The sequence below is a fragment of the Phasianus colchicus genome, chromosome 5 (genome assembly GCF_987193195.1).
Source record: "Phasianus colchicus chromosome 5, bPhaCol1.hap1.1, whole genome shotgun sequence".
Lineage (NCBI taxonomy): Eukaryota > Metazoa > Chordata > Aves > Galliformes > Phasianidae > Phasianus > Phasianus colchicus.
The window spans coordinates 2,657,010-2,672,208 of record NC_143440.1 but is presented as its reverse complement, the minus strand read 5'-3'; the positions used below and the strand labels follow the sequence as shown (position 1 = coordinate 2,672,208).

The 15,199-nt window shown below is 44.7% G+C and overlaps 1 protein-coding gene across 3 annotated transcripts in view; it reads right to left on the bottom strand.

Moving 5' to 3' along the window:
* LGR4 (leucine rich repeat containing G protein-coupled receptor 4) overlaps positions 1 to 15,199 on the bottom strand; it is a 58,248-nt gene that overhangs the window by 42,629 nt on the left and 420 nt on the right. Inside the window, exon 1 of one of the 3 annotated variants that reach the window (XM_031607409.2) lies at positions 1,624 to 1,994. The exons of 1 other annotated variant lie outside the window; for it this stretch is intronic. The gene's annotated coding sequence lies outside the window, so the exon portion shown is untranslated. Of the gene's footprint in view, positions 1 to 1,562; positions 1,995 to 15,199 lie in introns of those variants that run through there. One more of the 3 variants, XM_090140166.1, reaches the window with a different exon arrangement.

Here is a 15,199-nt window from a genome sequence, read left to right as displayed (position 1 = left end):
AGACCTATTCTGGACTGGTATTTGAGTCACAGTGGGCCAGCCATTAAGCAATCACACGTAGGATTAATGGTCTCTGTTGACACATGGTGTGGAATTAACCAAGAGAGCTCCACTGCGTTATTGCTAAAGGGATCACAGCCCGGAATTGAAATACAGCGCAAGTTCCTGCGCTCCTCCACTCACTTCTTAAGAGCCACAAGTTTGGTGTGGGATCGGGGCTGAAGAAAGAGCCTATTTTCAGCTGGAGAGATAAACAAAATGCCTTTCGGTGTAAGAGTATTTCCCTTATAGATGTAGAAATCATTTAAAGCAGAGAGTAAAATGACATATCATTCAGGTTTTGGTATTTGCTTACTCCCTGACCCGGGGAGCGAGCACAAAAACAGGGCCGTGCATCAGGCACAGCAGACAAACAGCCGAAGGGTACATCTGTGCTGAGACACTCTTCACACAGGTATCTGTCATGGGATGGGACCAAGTGGCCCTCAGGAGGCTGTGAAGAAGTGCAGGTGGAGCAGAACAGGAGCTGGGACCTTCCACACCCAGGGTCTGTGTGGGATCCCGCACATCACACTGCCATCCCAGCTCTGGGCGTGGGAGCTCACACACGGCTCCATCAAAGTGCTCTCCGACTTCCAAGTTTTTAAAAGCCAAGTTTTTAGAAGCCAGCAGAGGTGTCCAGAAGGAATTTCCAATCCATAGGCCTCCACGCACAAATCTGACAAGCGCAGTCTTGTTGTGGGGGAGAAGAGAGGACAGCAACATGTTGTATGCTCTAGGCTACAACCCATGGCACCCCCAGGCTTCAGTTATAGGTATGTTTGCTGACGAAGAAAGCTGTCTTATGTTCCACTGTGCAATTGCTTATAGGCAGCATGCTGTAATCAGATCATTAAGAAAAATCAGACCAATCATCCGGATATAAATAATAACCCTTCTGCTTTCTGTCCTCCCTACAGCAAGGCCTCACAGGGTGCAGGAAGGAGGGAAGGCACTAAAGAAGGCAATGAGAGCTTGACAACTAAAGAAGACACAACACATAGCTACATCATCAACAAAATCAACACCAAATTCCCTAAGGGAGTTTGACAGAAAGACATTTGTCGTGCCTTAAGTAAATGAAGTTTAACACTGTGCTTGCAGCCCACCTCAAACAGGATGGTATTGGCAGCGGGGACAATTGCCCTTACCATCTCAGATTCACAGCAAACCATCAAGGTAACCACATTACAACCCTATGCATTTCTATTTTCATTCATGAGTTAAGTCAGTCCCAGGTTAGGGACATATCAGAGTTTTAATTTAAGGCCAAATCCAATACAGACACTCCACACACGTGACAAGGTCAATGTTATGTACACAGCTATTGAGGGAGCTCTCAAGCACTTTTTCCTTACCAAAAGCTTTTGCGATCAACTGATGCTGAAATAAACGACAGCACCAATCTATGTAACCTAACCAGCTTAATAAAGCCCATCTTGCTTTCTTTTCCCTCCCCACCTCCCCTCTCACATCCCTGCTCCTCAGCCACAAACACCCACAACACGCTGAGCTCCACGCACAGCTCCAAGGGCAATTCCAAGCAGCGTCAACGCCTCCAAGGACCCAGAGAGCCAGGCTCACCCTTTGGACTCCAGGACAGCACATCTCTCTCCTCCTAGCAACAGCCCTACAACAAACAGTGCCAGCCCAGCGCTGCTGGAGGAGCTGGCAGCCTCTGCCCACAGCCCCAGCCAGGCACCACCAACTCTCAAGAGGCAGAAGGGGATACAGCTATGGATGTTTCTGAGGTGCCCTGACAGAGCCCAGCACTTAAAATCACCAGCAGAAAAGTACTATCCTTATATACATACACACATATGAAAGTCTTCTGCTCTCGCTTTGTCTTTTTGCTCTGTTAAGAAAGAGCACGTGAACGGCTACGAATCCAACTGCATAAAAAAGCCAACTTCAGTAACTCTAAGTATTTTGAATTTTACTCGTTTTCTGCTGGTTTATTTTGGTCTGCTAGTCTGTCCCACCCAATGTTTAGAAAGCAACTCGAGCCTCAGAACTCTGGGTAAGCCCGACATTTTTAGGAGACCAAAGCAAAAAAAGGCAAAACAAAATTAGCGTATGAACGCAGTCACTGATAGGATTAAGTCAGAACAGAAAATGTAAACATTTCAACCAGACCAAACCTACAGACAAGGGTGCCAACGTTTGGGCATTTTTTTCACTTGCATAACATACATAACTTGGATGCAACTAAAAATTATTTTTGGCAAAAAGAAGTTTTTTCTGCAGTACAGTTCTATAATTATCTATATGCTGTGGGAAAACAAAAAGCACACAGTGCTGCTTTCTAGTGTCAAAATAGATTTCATGGCAGCACCTGGAACTGCCTTTATAGAACTAAATGTGCTTTCACATGGCACTTTCTGAGGCACCTCGAGCTGGCTAATGACATACAAGCCATCCCGTTTTGCTAAGATGCAAAACGTAGGGTTTGGTGACTCTTAGTCGTCAGCTACTGCGTAGCATTTTAACAGGGAAGTAATTCCCAATTTGAGTAAAAGGCTTTCCACCCTGCTGAGTTACACTGGTTTCAACTACATTCCTCTTTTTGATCCGAGAAGCCAAGTCCACTGCACACAGCAAAATGCAGCGGTCGTTCATGTCCACCCTTACCTCCCAAGGAGCCTTAGACACCAACCAAAAGGAGAGGCACACGAAATACCTGCCAGGACACTTTCAGGGATCAGCTACAGGTTCAGCTGGTCACCCCTTTCACTGCCAGCACATCTGTGTGTGCAGCCATCACTGCCAACATTGCAGGAACAAGTTCAGAGCACTGCTCACACGCACAGTTCATGTTTTCAGGAGCTTGGCAGAGCTGAGGCCCTGCCCTGAAAGCAGCTGAACGGATGACAAATATATATATACACACACACGCATACACTATCATTATAAACCATGCCTAAATGCAGACTTTGGGTGGCTAGAGAGAAAGGGCCCCCACTGCCACCCTACTGCAATCAGCAGCAGGCCAGCTGAGCAGCCAACGTGCTGAGATGGATTTTGGCATAACAAACCTCAGTGGATGAACTCTAAACAAGACATGGCTTCTTTATCTACAACTGCTCCAAAATGGAGCAAACGTCTCCAGGGTCAACACAGTTGCAAGCCCAATTCGTCATCAGCCAAACCTATTCATTCACATGACCTGAAAGCATAGGTTCCAACAAAGATATTCGAGGAGAAAGTAAAAACAAGGGTGTAGGAAAGGCCATTATAACATTCTGGGCTGATGTGGGAGAAGAGGCTGCAAGTTCCCAGCTCAAAGATGCTTCCTGAGGTCCCTAAATCTTGCAGTTGTGGGCTGTTCTGCAGCTATGGCACAGAGCAGCTAAGCATGGTCTGACGACCAAAACAGGGTTAACGCACACTGCAAACCAATTAATAAAATAAAATAAACGCCCTACAGTTATTTTTTTTTTTAAGGAAAAGAAAAAAAGAAACTAAGAAAATCCCACTCCGTCACACAACGTGAATACACTGCTAGCGTAAGGAACCCAGCCATTTAGGCAGTCCCACTCCAAGCCAGCATATTCACAGTAGTTTTCAATAAACATCTACACAAGTCACTGGAGGGGAAAAAAAAATAAAAAAAAAATCTGTTTTCTTTCATACAATTCCACAAAACTAACTGTCATCACAACCATCCTTGTGGCAGAAAAGTCCATATTTGCCCGCAGTTAAATCCGTCTGCAGCTGCCCTGTGGAAAAGACAGCCAATAATTGGCTTCTTTCACCTCTGTTAACCACGAACAAAAGTGTCATTCAGCTCCCAAATGGACAGAAGGCACCAATGGATGGGCAGCTAGCTGAGCCAATGGGCTGGAATAACAATAACCCTGCAGCATTTTCTTTTTCCTTTTGTTTAGTCTTTCAAAGCCCTTAATTAAGACCCTCACAAAGCACCCCTACAGGCTCCTTTCAATGAGGCATTACACGCCTGTTTTCTTGTATTTAAGGAAGAAAAGTAACAGGGATTTCTGAAACACATTAAGCAGTATACACAATTTCCACGTATTCACCACCGAAATACTGTTGCATTTCAGCTTTTAAATATTATCGGCAATAAAAGACAAGTTCGAGTTTGCTGTGTCCCCTCTTTGCTGGAGGTTCCTTGCTATTTTAAGGTTAAAAAACAAAAAAAAACACAACATGCAGTCGGCCATTAATGTGCCAGAAGGGCACGGGCTCATCCACCCCACGGCGGGCGGACAGACAGAACGGATGGATGGACGGACAGCCCTGGCGGTCCCATGGACTAGCATGGGCTGAAAATGGCACTTCTCTACACTCAGGTAGGCTCTGCTGGCTGGAGGGGCCTCGCCAATGATCAGCTGTGTGTTTGTCTGCGATGTATGTGGAGGTCTTCAGTGTGACAGGGAGGTGCCAGCAGACCTCCTGAAAGCACATGGAGCTCCCAGGCTTTGGCTGAGGCTCAGCAACGGCAACCTCTCAGCTTCCTCTTGGCTGCTGTTTGTTTTACACTAACCCAAAAGCCAGCTGCTTGTGCCCGTATTTACACAGCCCAGGAAGCAACTCGCCTTTCAGGAACTGTCCTCCGACGTCAGGCACTAAAATCCCTCAGAGTCTTCACTGAGACAGCCGAATTAATGGCCAGCAAACACCCAGTGGCTGTCACACAGCCTTCTTGCTTCCTCCTGCTACACAGAAATATGATGTAGGTCTACAACAAGGTAGAAAAAAAAGAAGGGGGAAGAAATATATGCATTATTTAACTCCAAGTGTATTTTCTCAGGAAGCCTGTCCACTAGGACTTGTGATAGCAGTGATCTTGCTGGAATTTCAACGTTGATCAAGCAGGAATTTGCTCTCAAGTTGATGTATAAAAAATAATTTAAATTTCAGAAATGAACATAAAGCATCATCCTAAGTGTGTTTGGTGTTATTAGATACAATCCAAACTCACACTGTGCCAATACAAATATCTCAACGAGAGCACCTGACAAAAGACCCTTCAAAACGAACTCCCAAACCACGCAGAATCACACAATCGTTTGAGTTGAAGGAAGCCTTAATGGTCATCTGGCCCAACTGCACAAAAAACAGGGACACCTCCACCTCCACAAGGTGCTCAGAGCTCCATCCAGCCTGACCTTGCATGTCCCCAAGGTCAGAGCATCCACTGCCTCTCTGTGCAACCTGTGCCAGAGTCTCACCACCCCCTACTGTAAAAACAAACTTCTTCCCTACGTCCAATCTAAATCTCCCCTCTTTTATTTTGAAACCGTTTCCCCTTGTCCTATCACAACAGAACCCCAGTTACACTGGAAGTAACAAATGCCACTGTTATAATATAGTGTAAAAAAGCAAAACAAGACTCAATTCCTTCCTCCCATGCCCAAAAAAGCCCCAGAACCTGCTACACAAAGGGAAGACCAGTCTCTCACTAGTGCACAGCCCCGCACTCAATACTGATGACTCTTGCTCCCTATACAACTGTGGCCTAAAAGCATAAAACAACATTTGCCAGCACAGTGGCTGCACAGGCTGGTGGAGGACTGCTCCTGGGTGCCTGTGCTCCCAGCAGAACGAGCTGCATCAGCACACAAGGTATCCTGCTGGCACAACATCTGCCCAGCTTGCTTGGTTAGGAGTCACAGCCCAGATGGAACAGCTGTGCTTACCAAATTCAGCAGCAGAGCTCTGGGCCTTCTGGATTCTCCCCTGATACGAACTAAAGATAATAATGCTTTCCATTTCTGACACAAGAATCTAAGAATAATTAGCGTGTCTTCTAGTTTCTCAAAAGAAAATTCATAAATCTGAATGAAATCTTCCACAGAAACTCTGAAAAAATTAAATCTGATAGCTACTGCTTGCCATTATAGATAAATGAGGCCAAAGAAGCACTTGTTACAAGTAATTTTATTGAAAAGGTCAAGTTCTTTCTTCAGTTTCTTGAGCACTCACATGACTACAATATTTAAACCTAAGTAGATTTTTATCACTAGACTGTCAAGAGAAAAATGGCATACTTAATGCAAATCCAACATCACAAGTATTTACATGAAAAACAAAGACCTACCACATGAACTATCTAGCCCACACTCTTTGCAACAGAGATTAGGGCTTGTCAAGTTTAATCATGTACATGGGATCAATTCTTTATATAAACACGTCTAATGCACTTGTGATGGAAAAGCAGGAGACCCACAGAAGGAAATCTAAGGGATCTACCTGCATTTCCAGCCTGCCTGGGTGTGCATCCTCCTGGCAGCATGCATTTTGATTCCCAACAAGAAAACTGGACTTGTGATCCTTTGTTTCCTCAGCTACCTCCACACAGAAACACATGGGTATGTTTTTACTTCACCATAGATGATGGCAAGTAAGGAAGCACGCTCTAGTTCTTACCTCAAGCCCAACTGATCAATGTGAATTAAGAAGCTGGGTTAATGGAGGATTCCAATGGACCTTAAAATAAAATGTAAGAAAACTTTTCCAATATGATCCCTTTGGTTTTGCCTGGTTGTAAACAACCATCAAGATATAACGAAGGCAGTTTAATGGAAAGTCATACATAGCATTGTCACTTTCAAAGCACTTGATCTTTCATACATATATGAAGATAGTCCATATTATAAACACATTTGCTCTGTAATTAATAGTAGACTTAAAAAACTGTCTTATCCTAATACAGGCACCATCTATCCCAGGGATGAAACACAAACTGAACTCTTTATCACAAAATAGTTGTGTACAGTTACACGGCATAGAAGGCAGCATCCTCATCCCTTTGATATATCAGATGCTGTATTTTGTACAGCACACAGATTAATACAAGTTGCAGAAGACAAAGCTGTTAGAACTAATTCTGCACTTTCCCCCCTACCTAAATGATCCTTCTCTAACTACTACTGCCTCAAAATAAAAAGATTTTAAGGAAGAAACTATCCTATGATAAAAAAAAAAAAAATCAGATAGATGTAATCCTGAGAAATTTCCACCAAATTAAATATGTTCTTATTTGCTATCACAGGAGCAATCAGTCTGGCAATATTGCATCACATTCATCTCATATGGAGTTATGCTCTTTTGACATTTAAGTAGTATATGACTAAACAGCAGTTGCTTGTAAAAAGAAATGGGTGAATTAATGGAAGTTATTTGCTAATTTATATTTCCTTTTTACCTGAATCATCTCACATGCAGCACGAGAATGAGATGCAAACCAGTGCTTTTCTGATAAGTACTTACTGCCTTTATTTATGTGAGAAATTTGGTAGTTCTATACACCTAGCAGCACACTGAAGCTTAACATGAAATGTAAAAGGTATGGATTATGTTTCCAGGACAGTTTCAGGCACTGCTGTGTTCAACACTGCTAACTGAGCAATGCTGTTTCTCCAAACAGACTAACGTGCAGAAGGGTAAAGGGCAGTGAAGGTAATTATTGGAAGGAAATCTCTCCCTAGGCCAGAAAAGAATAATTAAGCTTGTGCATGTTAAATCACAGAGGGGAAGTTAACACTGAAGTAATCAAGTGTAAACGATAGTAAGGTCTATCCACAATTTTCTTGAAGGGAAATTAAGGCAGCAAGGTTGTTTCAGCAACACAAACATGGCATCCCCAAACTGCATTCATACTCTTTGTATAAACGTATATGCTTCCCCTAGACACACACACACACACACACACACACACACACTCACCCCCCAGAGAAAACATGCAGTAACCCAGTAATTAAATGAGTGTGCTGAAACCTAGAGCAGTTAAACTGCATTCTGCAAGCCCAGATCCAACATAGCTTACTTATTGCTCATTAATCTCTCCACAGATAGCATCTTTTCAACAGTTAAAAAATGCTTAAAATACACCTGAGATTTTCAACAGTTGAGGTGCTCACTGTGCTTCCACCATTACGTGGAGGAAACCATCTTGTTCAAATGGCTGTAACATAAGGGAACAGGTGAGATGAGCTCCTTGCCTAGCCCTTCCTCAGAAGCCTTGGGCTGTTGTGCAAAAACCCAAGGAAAGTCATTTGCACAACCCTGAAGAGATGGTGAAGCTGCAACAGCATCTCCTCCTTCTACACGAGTTGCATATCTGGGGCAGAGAGCCTTTCTAAGGCACAAGCAATGCCTTGTTGCTGGCAAGGCAGCACCAGAAGAGCATCTGTTTGCCTTTTTAATTACACAAACACTCAGTTATTATTTGCTGAAGCATCTTGGATGACCTACATACGTTCTCTGAAAATTAACTGGGTGCTAAGTGCTTTTAAAACACAAAGCACATATGGAGCATGCACTCCTTCACAGTTCAGGGAGCGATAGGGAAATTCATGTTCAGCTCACACCTGTTGAAGACAGGCAAGCTGGAGAACACACATAACCCTGAACACCACAACACGAACAGGATGGGAAGAAAGGCACCAACTCTTATTTTAAAAGGCACCTGGAGTTTGTAAAGTAAGTTGGTTGGTTGTTTACCATTCAAGAGATCCACGTAAGCAAGCACATATCCACGTTTTGTCACGAGCAATATTTACTGCTCCATGGTTGTAGGAAAAAGCTCAACGTACAGCTGCACTCTCACCAAACAGGGAACTTCATGTTGGGGAGAGCAGTGTGTAGACATTCCTGTGTGCTCTCCATGGGCGTAACTGAAGCTGATGAAGGAAGATGATTTCATATTGCCCAGCTAAGGCAGAATTCCTTAACTTGGTGATTACTTCAGTACTTGCACATGGCATCCCTCAGACGTTCACAGGACACTGAATCCTCTGAGCTGCAAATAATGGCATTAAGGAGGATATTTCTGATGTTCCTGTTATCATTCCACTTTCCATTGCTGATGGCACCAAATCAACTGAGACTCAATGACGTGCTTTGTCTGAAACAACTGTGGGATGAAGTTGGTTAGACAAAAACCCAGAGTATTTAGATATATGCATCACCCCAACGTGCGTTCCAGTATTTCTCCCATCCATGCGATTGATTAGCTATTAGGGCACAAAAAATTGTCTCGTACGAATGAAGAGACAGCAACAGTACAGGCAGTCCTACTCTCAAGCAGGATTTCTGACACGCTGTTGTTTAAACAAAAGTCTTCTCTTCCAAACACACTTCAGATTTATTTTACTGGCACGATTACTCAGGAGAGATTCTAAAAAGGAAACATCGGCTTTGCAGCGCAATTGCAGAGGCTGAAGCCATGAACGACTGCTGTTTATTATCCTCAAAACCCTACTTAAAATTCCTAACTGCACATTTCTGGCCCGGAGACTGGGGTTTTGTGGGAAAGATGGTAAAAAACAAACAAACACATAAACAAACTCCTTGAAACTTCTGGAAAAGAAGATTTCAAGCAAGAGTAAGTCAGTTCTGAATAGGTCACTACTTGAAGCTGGGTATTCAAGAAATTTAGTCTCCACCAAACACTCAGCACAGTGCCAGCAGATTTGCCCTTGGAAAAGACATGGATTTTCTACACCTAGCAAGAGCCACGCTAGTTCTGTAAAATATTAACAGTTTGGTCAATATTAGCAAATCCATTTTACTTCTTTTTTTTTTCCCCCCCTTCTTAAGCCCAAGCATTCCAGTTAGAATCATAGAATCAAAGAATCATTTTATATGGTCCGACAGTGACAGCACAAAGTGGAATGGCTTTAAAATACAAGTGGGGAGGTTGAGGTTAGACTTTGGGCAGAAATTCCTCACTCAGAGGGTACTGAGGCCCTGGCACTGCTGCCCAGAAGCTGTGGGTGCCCAAGCCTTGGAGGAACCCAATGCCAGGCAGATGGAGCCCTGTGCACCCTGAGCTGGGGGGCTGGAGCTCCATGATCTTTAATGTCCTTCCCAACTATAAGCCACGCTATGATTCTATAAAATAAAATTAAAAAAAAACACATAGCTCCTTTTAAGCTTTTATACACAAGAGAGCCAAGTGAAGGCTGGACGCAGCAGCTCTGCCAAGCAGCAGACCCTGTACACTGCCTGCAAAGACAGGACTGAAATATCCCATATGTTTTCCTTGTAGTAACAGGCCTATTGAAAGCACAGCCATGCCGCTCTCCCTGCTGAGGCACTGGGTCAGGCTATTCATGTGCAACTGTGCACATGTCAAGAAGGTAATGGGAAAACTCCCCCCCCTCACCTCCCCCCAAAAAACCCAACACATTTTCACAGGACAAGGTTATAAAATGCATGACCATGTTTGCAGCATCATTAAGCCAAATTAAACAGGTTTAGGCCTCCCCTGCATACTTCAGAAATTGCACATCCATTTATGATTCATTGTTAATTGTGCACTATTTAAAAGTCCAAACACATTTTCTCCAAGCTTTCGGAGTGAAGATAGTCCATGCGAGACCCAGCACTCCTCCAGGATTGGTCGGGGGAGAGAAAAGGAGGAGGTACAGTGCTTAAAAAAGTCCTCATATTTGAATAAGAAAAAGCTGTGAGCACAGCTGTTCACTGCAAGGGCCTGATTTTTCAGGGCACTCTTCACAACTTCACAAATTCTTTTCATTTTTTTCCCTCAAGGAAAAGAATTAGCACTCCTTTCCTTACCAGAAGGCAGCACTTCTGTACAGCTTCTGCAGACCACGTATGGGTGGTTTGAGGCTCCTCCTGCATTCATTCTTAATGCAGGGCTTGCAGGAATGATTCTGTGTTTTAAAGAGTTTCTTATATTTCATAATAATTTGGCTTCTCTTTTTCAATCCTGAACAAAATCATCTTCAATACTTTAAAGCAAGAGGTTTAATTAAATGTGTAATTATCAATACTAGACCTGAACAACAACAAAGCCTATCAGCACGCTGAGGATCCCATTTCAACAACAGAGCTGATAATGCCTCGTAGGAATGATCTTGTGTCATACCAACAAACATCCAGCTCTGCTTCCAACTGGCATCACCTGAGAAACAAAAGAAACTTCCTTCTATAGGGACTAAAGTATTGCAGTTGTCTTGCCCATTATTCTTGAGATCGTGGCTGCAAGAGATACACATGACAAACAGCACAACTTGATTGACTCCATGCAGAACGTGCTGCTCAATTCAGGACGAAGCCAAAATCCACATTTTCTTGATTTTTTTTTTTTCTTTCTTCTTTGCACTTTGATCTCTCAGCCACCTCAGTACGTTTCCGGGAAGCCCTGACCTTGTCACAGTCCTGTAACAGTCAAATCTTTCAACAGCACAATAAAACGCATTCTGCTACTTTGGTTACAAGTTTTCAAACACAAGACCTAAGATCTGAAAATACTGGAAACTTTCTACTTCAACACAAGGCACTGACAGCAGCACCAACTCAGAACTTTGAAAAAAAACAAGGTCAGCTCTTTTGCCAGGTAGATCACATGCTGTTTCTGCATGATTTAATTACACTTTCCAGGCACCAACACACGGTAGATGCTCCCCATTTGAATCGTTTGAGTGGGAATGGACCCAACAGGTCACCTAAGTGGGACTCCCCTACAATGCACAGACACCCAAAATTCCAGCAGGTGCTCAGAGCCCTGGCCATCCTGACCTTGGCTGTCTCCAGGGATGGGGCATCTCCAACCCTGACCAAGCTACCATGATGTCCATGGCTCTACCCAGCTCTGCTGTAGAGTTACAAAGGGAACACTAACAACCACAGCCACATCCCCCAAAAGGGGATCCATAGGGGTGGGAAAGTGCAAAAACAAACAAACAAAAAAACAATACCACACAATCAGAAATCTCTGTTCAGACCACAGTTGGAGAATATCTTATCAAAAAACTGCAGCAGTACTTGAAAGGCAGGTATGAAAAATTACCCAAGAGAATTTCCCTATAGCAAAATCCTGGGTCAGTGCTGCAGCAGATGGTGAGCCAACCAGGTAGGGAGGACAGCCAGGACTACTAACGTGGGAAATGCTGCTGAAAGCTCTGTTTACATGGGTGTCCTAACATCTAAATCCTGAGCACCTGAACTGACAGATTTCTTTTTTCCATGTAGGGATGGTTTCTATTGTCTTACCCTATCCTATATTCTCCCACCTCTGTCACCTATTTCTAGGATGATGCTGATTTCTCCAGTTCTTCCCCCAGCTATTTCAGACCTTCTGTCATCCCAAAAATCCCCAAACCCACCAAGCTGCAGCCCAAAATTCAGTCCTCCTAACCGAGCAATGCTGAGGCTAACCAGCAGGCAGCCACCTTGCTGCCTCGCTTATTTGCAAAACAAGCAGCAAACCTGAGCTGTTTGCAAATTCTCCAGACCATAAACACCACATGAGCTCATGCCCGTTCCCAACATGAGGACGAGCTTTAGGAATGAGCATCAGGGCAGCAGAAAGGAGGACAGAGCACAAGCAGACATGGGGAGACCCTCACCGAGCTCCTGCTCCCTATGAAAGGAGGATGGGTGCTCAGCCCTTCTGAAATCCAAGCCAGTAATTTCCTCTGGGTAAATAAGAGCTTGTGTCCTCAAAAATTGCTGGCTTAGATGTAGAATACAAAACAAATAAAGATCCTTGCGGAGGAAGTTTCTTTGGGTTTTGTTTTGTTTTTTGAGCCGTTCTACTACAGCTTCCATATTTTCCATCTCAGGAGGAAAGTTACCAGCAAATTCCTCTCGAGAACTGAAGAGCTAATTATTTACCAGCACAAACCTGCTTGCACTGAAGTCCAGTTGTTTTTTTTTTTTCCACGCTACAGACTTATCTCGATATCTGTTCCCCAAGTCACATTTACGAGCCCCTGCCATTAAGCACCCAAGAAGAAATGACATATTGCTGATATACGTGACCTCAACATGCAAAATAAACACCAAGTACCTGACAAATCATGTGTCACGGTGGGGCACCAGGCCTTTTTCTGGGAGGAAGAAAAGGAAAAGAGAGGTAGCAGCCAAACATCAAGTTTGTTGCCAATAGAAAACATTCAAAGGATAAAAATACGCAGCAAGCTTTGAAACAGCAACGAATTCCACGGAAGGGTTCCCAGCAAACCAGGGGCCTACAGCACCAGGGCCAGAGGGATTCCCAGAGGAGAGACAGAGGGCTGTCTGCAGCCCTTTAGAAACGAGGAATGGGTCGGCTCCATTCCCTGGTTCTGGAAGCTTTTTATTACTTGCCAGCATATCACTGATACATTGCACAGGCAAGTGAAAAACTAAACAGAGTAACTGTAAAACCTTCAAACCTCTCACTAGATAAGGCCTCTCTATCTCAGGAGGACAGCAATTAAGCTACATTTTCCAGAGCCCAGGCTGTGTCTGGACATCCTTTCTTCTCACATAGCAGCTCTGCTAGACGGCATCCCCTCCCCAGGTCCTTGCTGTGCAGACTGGATGCCAGGGGATGTGGAGCACAGCAGGCAGGTATCTGGTGTGTTAGAGGAAGACAGCTCACATCTATCCACTGCCTTTCAGTACCATTCTGCAAATAAAAGTGCCAGGGGACCAAAAAAAAAAAAAAAAGAAAAGAAAATGAAAAGAAACACACGCACTCTGCTGAATCCAAACAGCACCATATAATTTTGCCATTTATACATAAACACAGCAGGAAATTAACTCGAATGCGAGACAGGGGAGGTACTTCTGCACTGCCCATGAGCTGAACAGAAGGCAATCAGCTCTCTGCAGCTGCTGGAACAACCTGCATGACAATGGGGTCAAATAGCATCCTTCCTCACTGTGACATCTTCATCCCACGAAGCTCTGAAATAACCCACAGCCAACTGTAGGGTACACAGGTTAGAGAGACCAGCAGATAAGAGGGCTGCTTCCTCCTGAACACCCAGCCCTGTGGGAAAAGTGGGTAAATGAGATCCAGCGTTTTGGGAGGCAACAGAAGAAGGCTGGAACACTGACAGTAAAACTGGAGAGTTCAAAACAAAAGTGACAACTGTGGGGTCAGTTCACAAAAGGACTGCGGGACAGATGGCTGTCCTGCAGGCCCCTGGAAGCAGCCAGGCCCATTTCAGACATCCCTGAAGCCATTACCCAGAACTACCTGCTTTCTGTCTCCTGCAGAACACTGAGACTATTTTATTAAGCCCCAAACGAAAATTCCAGTTCTCAAAGCAGCACCATGAGCATGCCCCACCGTGACTTCTTTCCATGAACATGAATGCCTTCTACAACGCTGTACATGAAGTGTCAGAGCAAGGCTCAGCAACGCGCTGCGCTGACTACAAAAGCCAAACCACCACCACCACCACCTCAGCGTTACTGCCCAGGCATATCAACTCACTGGGTGACAGTTTCATTGCAACCAAGCAGAATCCTAACCTTCGTAAGCAGAAAACAGGGCAGCTGGTAATTAAGAGTTAGATAAACACCTACCTCAATTATACGGAACAAACGGCTGCCCAAAGCAGAAGCATCAGCAAAGTACCCCTGGTCGTGTCCTCCACGTTCCTCCATCCAACCCATCCCCTCCAGACCTTCAGACAGCTCAGATCCAATGCTGCCACACCTCTGTACCTTCCAAAATCCCTTTGCCTGCTCTCATGATTCAATTCTACCTCTCCTGATTTAGAAGCGGAGCTGCTGCTCCCATAGCACAATACCCCCAACGTGCTGCCTCTCAGCAACAGCTCTCGATCACCAATGCCAAAACGCAGCCATAGATTTGCTCCACTGCCACAGAGCACCGTTTGCCAACCTGTTCTGAGCCATCCCTGTGCTACAGACCCTGCTGCCACGGCTGTAATCACAACAAGCCCCGTAGCAGCACTAAGGGGATTTCCTAGCATCACCGCGCTGCCTGACACGGAGCACAAAAAGCTTTCTTCTCTACACACCGCTAAGACGCTTTGCCATGACACAGACGTGTCAGCTGGAGGGAGCGATTTGATTTTATTTCTTTCTTTGCACAGCTCTCCTGGATGCAGCCGGAATAGGTTCGGAATAGGAAGCAATAGGAAGCTTGCTGTTTGCTGAACTTCCAGCGGCCTTACTAGAGGAGTCTCATTCAAGCGCAGAGCTATCACGAAGGCACACAGCTTTTGTGCTGTAAATAAGGGAAAAAGAAAAACAAACGGGGACCAACAGCATCCTTCCCGACCAGCACAGCTGAGCAGCGCCTGCTCGGGCTCCAGTCACCCAGAAGCAGCCCTCTGGGAGCTGCCCTGCGCAGCAACACGAACTTAAAGCTCTTTGTCAGCCCGATCTGCGACGGGTGCCGGCTCTTCGGACGCAC